This window comes from Pinus tabuliformis, chromosome 1_2 (assembly GCF_031772625.1).
Source record: "Pinus tabuliformis cultivar Carrire ecotype Pingquan chromosome 1_2, CPIR1, whole genome shotgun sequence".
NCBI lineage: Eukaryota > Viridiplantae > Streptophyta > Pinopsida > Pinales > Pinaceae > Pinus > Pinus tabuliformis.
Genome location: NC_142298.1, coordinates 744,537,806 through 744,549,688, shown reverse-complemented (window position 1 = coordinate 744,549,688; position 11,883 = coordinate 744,537,806).

Here is an 11,883-nt window from a genome sequence, read left to right as displayed (position 1 = left end):
TCTGCCCTAAGAATTGTAAAATAATGTAAAGTTGTGTCATCCTACCCATGGTTCGCATACCATGGGATTGTATAAATAGAGCAAGGCTCTAAGTGTAAAAGAAAAGTAGAAATAGATAGAATAGCGAAGGCATGCTTAGAGCATAGAGTGGAATCTGAAGTGTACTGGGTCATAGTAGTAGGAAGAGGCTCTGTAGCTGAGTGTGCAGAGGCCTAGTAGAGTCCGCAGCTAAGTGTGTGGACCCCTGCATCTAAGTACGCAGGGTGGAGTCAAGTCAGTACTTGGGATTGAAAGATAACAAAGAGAAGCTCATTTTGTGCATCTGTTCTAGAATCTTTATGTCAATGTTATACATTACTTTTACTCTATCTATTTTCTACGTGCACTTGATGAATACTTGTATGAATGCTTATATTTGAATTTAATCTAAGTAATTAGCTAATGGAGACTAATTAAGGAAGACTTGGGTAAATAACACAGGTCATGTTGGGGCTAGAATTGCGTGAAGACAATATCACAGGGTGAGGGGTACCTGCAGGTGCATGTAGTGCAATAAGTTTGAAGGTTGGACCGCGTACCAATCACCTGATATCAGACATCCCCAGGGTGCAGAATCCTGGTTCTATCACCCTCCCATACTACTTCGAGTGAGACCTCAGTCCGCACTCCGCGAACTATTGCTGAAAGGGCCAGTAGTATCAGGATTTGCTTGGCTAAATCACTTTTAAACCTGGCTCAAGCCCCACTAAGCAAACAAATGGTTCTGTTGCCGGGACCAGGATCTGCATAAGGTATGTCTGATGTCAGACCACTGGAACCCAACAAAGAAGGAAATTGAAGAGTGGTGGGACAAGAAGATTCACAAGTTTGCAGCACAAGAAAATAGAAATCCACGAGATTTTCTTTGCATCCTTTCCGTCAGAGCTATATGAGTGGACCGTGAAGTTAGAAAACAACCAAGGAAGGTGTAGGCTCGAAAAACCAATAGTGTGGACTCCAGAACTAGTTTGTAGACTAGAAGCCTCAGAAGGTAAGATAGCACGAGCTATGGACCATTGGCTTGAGCAGATAATAGGAGGATTTACCACTAAGTTCACGATGGACACGACCATTAGTTATAGCGAGGCAAAGCGATGTTTTCTCAAGGGACTGCGAGGTAAGTATATTAAATCTTTGAATACCTAGATTAAGATGTTGTTATATGAAAAGTGGGTTATGTGAATAAATTAATGTTTGGGACTACGCAGAGAAGAAAGAGCTACAGAAGCGGAAGTAACTAAGAATTAGAAAACAATCCCTTAATTTCACCCTCGAGGGAGAGCAAGGATGAGCTCGCAAAGGTTTCTCTGAGAAGTGTAGTCAATTTGATAAGGCAACGGATTCCGTGGCTACCACCTCCACCCACACCGCTACCTACTTTACCTCCCTCACCTCCATCTACACCCACTCCACCTCCACCACATCCAGGGTTCAGTATGGTGATCGCGATCAAATTACCAGTATTCAGAGGAGTAGGGAATGAGGATCCGGACCAATTCTGGTTCGTGGTAAGAGTAGTATGGGAAGCACAAGGTGTCATAGATGACAATATTAAGAAGGCTACATTGGTGATCATGCTACAGGATCATGCACTAACGTGGTATATCAAGCATTCTAATGACCACCCAAACGCAGGGATTGCAGAGATCCAAAAGGTGATGAACAGGGAATTTAACAGACCAAAGTCAGAAACACAATCAATCATTAGGTTTAAAGAGATCATGATACTCTCGGGTGAGACTCCTCGAGATTTGGATCAACAACCGAAGAGTACGATCCGTGAAGCCAATATGACGTTGACAGATGGACAACATCGTGCATGATTTGTAGCATCTCTGACACCACACTTGAGGACGGTGCTATCACAACAAAAACTTTCCATTCAGGTCGAAGCATTGGAAATGGCGATGATATTACATGAGACCTTGATACAAGACCCTGGGTTGGGAGTTTAACAAATCAACACAACTACAGAATTTGTGTTTAGAAATGCAAAGCTTGAAGCAGGATAGGGCACCACGGCCAGAGGCACATGAGGAAGTATGGTGCATAAATTGCAAAGGCCTAGGCCATGACAAGGAACACTGCCCAGTATTCGCGAACTACTTGGCAAGACGAGGGCCAATGCCTCTGAAACTAGAGGCGCAGGCAGGTCGAGTGTGGCACCCGCTTTATGGTTCGCGATCTGTCAGATAGGAGGGAAACACACGACGAACATTTGTCATTTGCTGCAGAAATATACATAGACACCCCAACAATTTTTTTGTAATTTTTGCAGGTCGATAGGCCACGATGATCATACTTGCCGCCGTTATGAGCTAATGATGGATTGGACCCCAGCCTATAAGATACAGACCGAAACGCGAGCCGTCGACTCAGATGTGGGGATGGCGCACAGTGGATTTTAGGGGCGAGGTCGAGGACGAGGTGGAATGGACCAGGAAGGGGTCACAAACAGTTAATTTGTTACAATTGCAGAGGACCAGGGCACTATGCACATGATTGTACTAACATGATGAGGATATTTTGTTCGTATTGTGCTCAGTTTGATCATGAAACAATAGATTGTCCTACGTTGATCATAAATATGCATGAAAAAGGGGTATTCTAGCCTCCCCCGCCTCAGAATATACAAATGATGAGGTTTGAGCCGCGCAAAGAAGACCCAAATGTAAACATGATGCTCAGAAGCGGTACAACCATGGGAGATGATATGGCGAAACAACCAGAGGAAAGTACATGGGTTCGTAAGGAACGTATGAAGGAACCTGAGTTTGACTTAGAACACATAAAGGAGACATTCATGGAAGCTAAGAAGAACTTCGCAGAGGCCTCCACTTCAGGTAGTAAGGTTGAACTGAAGCGAGGATGGATCCTTAAATGCTCACTACCTTTCTAGAAACATGCATGAAATTGCTACGTGACAACAAGGTAGTTAATGGACTACAGGTGCTGATCATTAGGTGCACAGGGTTAGGAGAACCGTGCATCGTATGGAAATTAGGGAAGCATGGATTGCACATTGGAAGGGAAATGAGGTTGACTGCGCAGATTGGGGAATATGAAATGGATCAGGTAATCCTAGATCTAGGTTCAGACGTGAATGTCTTACTGAAGAAAACATGGGAACGCATGGGCAGGCCCATGTTACAATGTTCCCCTATTCAATTATGAATGGAAAACCAACAGAATATTTTTCCAATGGGGAGGTTGCAAGGGGTAACAGTTGATATTGAAGGCGTGAGCGCGTAGGCAAATTTCAAAGTAATAGAAATTGTTGATGATAGCAATCCCTATCTCACGTTGTTAGGAATAGACTGGGACACTGATATGAATGGAGTCATCAACCTAAAGAAACATAAAATGATCTTCGGGAAAAAGTTGCTGGTGGGCTCCAGTATTGTAGCAATAATGCTACAACTCCTGGAGCTTCCTATCTCTAATTTTATCAACTGGGTAGTTCGTAACAAACTTGGAAGCGACGGTGCTGTATGCACAAGTACTAGCTCTTGTCGCAGCTGTCACTTGGTCAGCTGGAACAAGTCTGCTAGGGCTCAAGCCAACTTCTATATGCTCTCAGAAGAAGCTTTCTAAATGATGGACGAAGACTACCTCAAAGGAAGTTAACCTACTTTGCAATAATGAACTGAAAGCCAATAAAACAGGGAAACCCTGGCAAACCCTAATCTGACTAGTCTAATCTCTATGATGCAATGGTGGGTGTGCAAACTTCTAGAAATGATGCCATTACTTCTAGTGATATGAGATGCATGAAACTAAGCTACTTCTACTGAAAAGAACATTGTTTTTGGATTTTTGCTTAAGTGGTTGGAGTTATTACGATTTTGTTTCTTATTAGGGTTTGACTGTGCAGGGGTAGTTCGAAGGGAAAGAAAGCTTGGGAAAGGTCAGGAGGGCTAGGAGAGGTTCCAGAGGATCCAAAACATAATTCCATAGAAGTCCACAACGTTCAGGTTCTCGGCAACCGAGGTTACAGGTTTCTACAGGATGTCTGCAGGGGATCCTACAGGAAGCTTGGGATTTCTACAGGAAGTTTGCTAACTTCTACAGGATGTTCTATGGTTGGAGTTTTGGGTGATGGAGGAGTGGAGGAGTTGTATGGGTGGATAGGTAGAGTGGAAAGTGGGCTTATGATGGCTCAGGGACAGAGATATGAGCTGAGGAAAAAGTGCTTGCAACTAGTTGGTGAATGGAAGGGTGGAAGCAATGAAAAGTCCAAAAAGATGGAGCTACGTGAACAGTGGAAGTGTTGGAAGGCAAACGATCTGAACAGAGGTTGGGTAGGTGGATTTAGACGTGGTTGAGAATAAGAAGGAGATAACAGAGTGATGCAACGCAGTGTAAAGGAAAAAAATCTGCACAAAACCGAGAATTCATCAACTTATCCTAACTGTGTTATTAAATCAACGAACAGCAATGTATACTTCAGAGAAAAATCGTGCATGGAGTTGGAATGAGGAAATACTGCTCAAGATCAGAATGCATGGATGGATCTACAATTGAAATGACTGTGTTGCAGCTTGAATGAAAGTGTATGACTGTGTTTTTGGTGGCTGGTACGGTCTACACCTCCAATCTCTAAACAGAGATGGCAGCAAGTGCACTGTCAGCCTTTTCTTGGGGCTCTAATGAATGTTGATCCTTCTATTCTACTCTAAGCAACTAAAAGAACTTGAACCATAAACTAATCCTACTCAATCACATAAAAGAAATCAAATCAGCAGACTGTAATCTCTAAATGCATGTCAAAACAGAGGAATAAAATGCTGAAAAGAAAGACAAGTAACAATACAAAGAATAGGAGGTCTATTGCTCTTAGGTTGGGCCCTAACCTAAGAGCTATAGCTCCCTTAAAAACTCAGAATTGAATCAAAAGCTGCCTGTCTTTATTGAATAATCATGAGTCTAATGACATGCCAAAACTGGCTTACAAAGAGCAAAAAACCGAGCTGTAGCTCGTGCTTAGAAATTGCAACAGTAGTTCAAAAGTTCAAAAAGCTCCTATCAAAGTCCACGGCCTTAACATTTATACATGATGAGGATCAAGCTGGCTTCCTCGATTAATGGAGCTCGGCTTTCCAACTAAAAGTTAAACTGCTGTAAACTGTTGTTCCTGTAGAACCTGTTGGCTGCCTTTAAGCTTGGTGGGGAGAGCTGTTGGAGCTCCGAGTTAGGGTGGAGATCACGAGGGAGGTCATTAAGGCTGTAGAAAACCTCCCTATAAACCTGCAATGCCACCTTTGCTGTCTCCTTGTCTCCTTCTGCGTGGTCTTTGCTCCCTTTAATGCCAAAAAACCTGAAATCATCATGTATTAGCCACATAGATATAATGCCTGCCCTTCTTCCTACAAATAACACGCATATACCAAGAAATGAATGCATAAGTGATAAAAGATGAAGGGTTGAGCAAGGTAAGTAGGCCAAATGAGCCCAATTTCTTACCAAAAATTGGGGCTCATCATCACCCCCCAGCTAAAATATTTGCTCATCCTTGAGCAATTTTTCCCCAGCTCCTTGTCTTTGGCCGAGAACTAGGCTCTGGAATACGCTCTTTCTTCCCTACTCTTGGTGGCTCTGCCTGTTCTGCCCTTGGTGACGATGAGGGTGCCGCTCCTTCCCTCTTCTCTGCTTCCTTGACCTTGAGCCGGGCTTTTGAAGGCGATTGGTCTATCCTTCTTTTCCAAGTAGTTTCTTTTGGGCTCCCCTTCTCGTAGGTGACCGATATCTTCGATGGGGACCTCTCACTGGGTGAAGTAGGGGCATCCCCTGTAGTGACTTGGCTGCTGGATGGGGGTTGTGGTTTGCCCGTCTTTATTCTCGAACTTCAGATTATAGAGGGGTCTCCCTCTTCCTCTTTTCTTTTGACTTAGGTGGCGTGCTGAGGCCAGCCAGCACAGCTGCTGCCTCTCTTTCACGAATATCAGCCTTCTTCTCCTTGGGTTTCACCTTTTCAGGGCTTCCTGTAGAAGACCCTGTTTTAGCCAATTTCGGGCTTCCTGTAGAAGACCCTGTTTTGGTAATTTTCGGGCTTCCTGTAGAAGACCCTTTTTCTGTTTTCGGGCTTCCTGTAGAAGACCCTTTTCCAATAATTTTCGGGCTTCCTGTAGAAGCCTGTTTCTGCTTTCCTGTAGACACAGGTGTCACCACCTTGGCTTGCTTTGCTGCATGGGTTTTGCTTTTTGATTTGGTTGCGGGTGCTGACGAGGTACTTGTGCTGATGTGGACCTTCTCAGCTTTGTCCGTTCTGCTCTGCAACCTTTTCTCTCTTGCTGACAAGATGGGTGTGTCACCTTTTTCCTCAGCATCCTTTTTCTCGTGCTTCCTCCTTTGTTCTTTCTTCTGCACTGTGGTCGGGGTCTTCTGGCCTGTTTCTTTCTTTTCCGCGGCCACTGCTTCTTTTTCCTCACTGCTGGAGGAACCACTTTCCTCGATCAGCATCCTTATGTCTCCATCTCTTGTCAAATTTCTGAATGATTCCCATGAGAGCGGAACCTTATATGAATGAAGCGCATCCTCCACGAGAAGTTTGATCAATCCATGGTGGGCTACCTGATCTGGTATGCCTTCTTTTAACTTTGTGGCACACTCCATTAGAGACTGTAGCAAGAAATAAGGAATGCTCAGTTTGTTTTCTACAGGAAGATCAATCTGGTTTCTCAATTCAGTGAGCAACCTGAAGTGATACGCGTAAACGATGCTAAAACGGCCTTCACAGGTTATATACTTCATGATTTGTAGGCTAACTTCATTCCATGGTGGCAGCAAGCTGGTTCTTCGCACCCCATTTTTGTCCTCCGTGAATTCCTCCTCAGGTGGAAAGAATTCTTTCTTTGCCTGCTGGCTCAACTTCCTTTCTTCCTTATCCCATGGCAAACCCATTGGAAGTTCAGTAATTCGATTGATATATTGCGGGGTGACCTTGAGGCTTAGGCCCCTGAAGTTCACGGTGGCCAATGTTTTGGATTTCGGCCTCAAAGCTTGTAAAAATTCTTCTACCACTTCGTCGTCATAACCCTGCAACTTATCACAAAAGGATATCCATTGTGCTTGTGTGAAGAGCTCCACCACCTCCTAGTTTTCTCTTAATTTTGATGAATCAGTGGGTTCCTGTCTAATAAACCCACCCGGCATGATAAAAAATGTTGCTAGAGGTGGCGAATGCGGAAGAAGTTTAGCTTATTAGGACAGAGCGTAGAATTACGCTTCCGTCGTGCAAATAATCCACAGAACTTATTCCTGAGGACCTTAACACAATTTAATTCACTGACATCCTGTAGAACGACAGTCTATGCATAGCAGACAACACTTTCAACCATTTCCTACAACCAGACTGTAGACGACGATTCTTCCACCTTTAAAAACCAATTGCATGGAGAGTTCAGGGTTACCTTTTTATCTGCCACCTTTTTTACGTGAGGAACCCGCCTTCCTATAGAAACAGCTTTCATGTAGGGGCAGCTTTCCTGTAGAAGCAGTGCGTGATTCCTGGGGAAGACTGCAGTTGTTCTGCGCTCTCGGTGGTGCTTCTCAGCCGTTTTGATAGCCAAAGGCTCGGAATTTCGAACTGCAGAGAGATCTGAATGTTCACTCGAGGCTCTAGCGGCGAATGATAAATGCATGCGGCCAATCTAGCCGATTAGATTTGAATCGGCGGAATCCGTGGCGCGGAGGTGAGCTGTCCCCGCCGGACCGTTGGATGACGTCGTTCCATCATTTGACTGCGCGTTCACTTACTACCGCATCATCCCTCCAGCAGATCCGCCACCGTTTCTTCTGCTAAATCCATTTTTTCCGACGGGGATTGTGCTCACGTGTGTGCTGATCATTCCTTTTGTCACGACCGCCACCCAAACATCTGACTGGACCATTAACCGGTCGACGTGGCCAGTCAACTGGCCATACAGCCGCTCAACCCATTCACCTTACACTTTGCAAACAATTCAAAGTAAAATTCATGCGATCTGACGGAAGAGAGGGTCGAGACACTTACCTGTGCGGCTGCAACACGATTTTTCGCATTTTGGACGATGATGAATGGATCTACCTGCTGCTGGTGAATTTGCACAGGCCCGGAAGTTCACGTTTACAGGCTGCCGACGATGGAGTTGATGCTTGGCTGCATGTGTCCGCGTTCATTGCATATGGCCAGTGCTGTGAATAGTTACACTCTAGCGGGCTCAACTGTTACAGGACTCCCGCGGGATGTCTTGTAACAGTTCTTCCTCCTTGGGTGCATGCTGCACGACGAAGGATCTGGCCTCCCGATCACGCTCCCAGGGCTTCTGGATGACTGGGCTGGATATGGTATGAGATCTCAGAGCTTTTTTTTTCATTTAAAAATTGCTTTTTCTTGAGAACTCATTGATCTGCTTTGCTGGTGCAGGTCACTTCGTTGCATGTCGACAAGGATGGCAGGACGAGTTGACAACAATGTGCAAGGGAGATAACAATAGCTTGCATGCGTCCAAACCGATCCTTAGTCGTTAGATCTCCTCATAAAATGGATTCTGGGCCGTCCTGAACTTCTACAGGAAGTTTCCTGTAGAAATACAGAGCTTCCTGTAGAAAGGTTGTGCTTCCTGTAGAGAGTCTGCACCTTCCTATAGAAAATCTGCATCTTCCTGTAGAAAATCTGCGTCTTCCTGTAGAAAATCTGTGTCTTCCTGTAGAAGACTCAAGCTGTAATAAAATTGCACATACCTTAGAGAAAATGAGTATTCTTGGAGGAGGTGCTGGTGAGGTCTCCTGACAGCATGATAAGGACCCTTAGCTTTGAGTTGAGAGGCTTCCTCTCCTCCATAGAACACCTGCAACCTACATGCAATTTTACATTATGAATCTGCTGACTTTGTTTTTTTTTCTTTTTTTTTCTTTTTTTTTTTTTTAAATATAACAGGGGCGCCTCAATGAGGTTTTCACCCTTGCCATCTGCCCTGAGTGCCTCAGAGAGGTTTTCGCTCAAGGATCTTTTTTCAAATCTCTTTTTTTTTTTTTTTTTTTTTTTTTTTTAAAGATAACAGGGGCGCCTCAATGAGGTTTTCACCCTTGCCATTTGCCCTGAGCGCCTCAGAGAGGTTTTCACTCAAGGATCTTTTTTCAAATCTCTTTTTTTTTTTTTTTTTTTTTTTGAAAGACAATAGGTGCGCCTCAATGAGGTTTTCACCCCTACCGCCTGCCTTGGGCGCCTCAGAAAGGTTTTCACCCAAGGATCTTTATTATTTTTTCTTCTTTATTTATTTATTTTTTTAGATCTTTCAGGGTATGCCCAAAGGAGAGGCAGAACCCTTCTCTATGACCAACACTGATTTCCCCATAGTTTTGATGAACTCTTGTCTTGAGAGAGGCTTCCTGTAGATCTTCAATCGATGCCCATTGACAAGCATGGGGATGGCTTCCTCATCAATGGTCCGAATAAGCACAGATCCATTGTCATGACATTTTTCCACTGCATATGGTCCTAGCCATCTGGTTCTCAGCTTCCCTTTGAAATCTTTGTATCTGGAGTCATACAACAAAGCCCAATCTCCCGGCTGGAATTGCTTGGCATGGAGATGTTGGTCATGCCACACCTTTCTCTGAAGTTGAACCACTTCTGAGTGAAGGAGGGCCTGCATTCAGTGCTCATCCAGTCCATTTAGCTGCAATAACCTTTCTTGTTGTGCATGGCTAAGATCTAGATCTACCTGAGCTGCCATCCTCAAAGTGTTGTATTCAAACTCAATGGACAGCAAAGCTTTCTTCCCATAGACCAGCTCATAAGGTGTGAAGCTGGTGGTGGTCTTCCAGGTGGTGTTGTAAGCCCATGTGGCCTCAACCAGGCGATCTGCCCAGTCCTTTCTGCTGCTGCTCACCACCTTAGTCAAGATCCCTTCTAATGCTCTATTGGTGACTTCCACCTGCCCATTTGCTTGAGGGTGATAGGGGGTGGAAGTCCTATGCTTGATCTTGTGGTGAGCTAGTAAGTCTTCAACCAAGTTGGATGTGAACTGGCTACCTTGATCGGTGACCAACTCTCTTGGGTAGCCAAACTTGTAGAAGATGTTTTCTCTTAAGAACTCGGCCACCTTTTCTTCTGTTGCCTTAGTCTCTGCCCACTTTGTCAGGTAGTCAGTACACACAATGATGTAAGACCTTTGCCTCGAAGGAGGGTTGATTGGACCCACAAAGTCCATGCCCCACTTCTCAAATGGCTCAAGAGTCACTTGAGGTTGGAGAGGCATCTTGTCCCTTTGAGTCAGTTTCCCCATTCTTTGGCATTGGTCACATTGGCTGATATATCTTCTGACATCCTGATGAAGTGTGGGCCAATAGTAGCCTGCCTGCAGGACCTTGAAGGTAGTCCTCTTTGATGCAAAATGTCCTCCACAAGGCCCATCATGACAGGTGAGGAGGATATCAAGGACTTCCTCCTCCTTTACACAATGCCTTAAGATCTGATCGGGGCCAAGCTTGAACAGATTTCCCCCGATCCAAGTAAATGAGGCACTTTTTCTGATGATTCTGCTCTTCTCTCTTGAAGATAGGTGCGGAGGGAACTGTGCTGAAACAAGGTAGTTTGCTATATCAGCAAACCATGGAGAGAGTGCTGAGATAGCAAACAGATGTTCATCAGGCATCTGGTCATCCACTGTTCCATCCTCATCTGCAGACAAATCCAATCTAGATAAAAAGTCAGCAACAACATTTTCTTTACCTGGTTTGTCAACAATGGTCAAATCAAACTGCTGCAACAAAAGTAACCATCTAATAATACGAGGATTCACATCTGGTTTATTCATTAAATATCTAATTGCAGCATGGTCTGTATGTACAAATGTTTGATAGCCAGTGATATAGTGTCGAAACTTGTTCAGTGCATGGACCACAGCCAAAAACTCTTTCTCAGTTACAGTGTAATTCAGCTCAGCTTTGGACAAGTTTTTACTAACAAAGTAAATGTCATATGGAAGTTTTTGTTCAAATTGTCCTAAAGCTGCACCTATGGCTTTGTTCGAGGCATCAGCGTGGATGTGGAAAGGCAGGGTCTAGTTTGGACCTCTCAGGATTGGGGCTGACACCAACTTGTCCTTTAATTCATTCAAAGCCCTCTGACAATCATTAGTCCACTTAAACTCCACATCTTTTGCCAACAGGCCAAACAATGGTGAGGCTAGCTTGCTGAAGTCCTTAATGAATCTCCGGTAATACCCTGCTAATCCTAAGAAACTCTGAACATCCCTTACCTTTTGAGGAGGTGGAACCTTCTTGATGAGAGCAATTTTGTTAGGATCCACCTGTAACCCTTGGCAAGAAATGGTATGGCCTAGCACGGTCCCTTCAGTCATCAGGGATTCACATTTTTCAGGACTAAGGGACAGGTTCATCTCAATGCATTTGGTTAGGACTTTTCCCAGATTGGACAATGCTTCCTGGAAATTGGCCCCATAAGGAGTGAAGTCATCCATATAGATTTCCACTGCATCATGGACCAGCTCCGAGAAGATGTTCAAGACAGCTCTCTGGAAGGTAGCAGGAGCATTGCATAGCCCAAAGGGAAGAACTCGGTAGGCAAAGGTACCCTAAGGGAAAGTGAAGGTGGTCTTATCTTGGTCTTCCGGGCTGATTTGGATCTGGTTGTACCCGCTAAACCCATCCAGGAAAGAGAAGAACTTCTTTCCTGCCAGTCCATCGAACACTTGATCTATGAAAGGTAGAGGGAAATGGTCTTTCTTGGTAGCTTTGTTCAGTTCTCGGTAGTCCACATAGATTCTCCACTTCCCATTCTTCTTGGGAACCAATACCAGAGGGGACACCCATTCACTATCTGAGATGGGGTAAATGAAT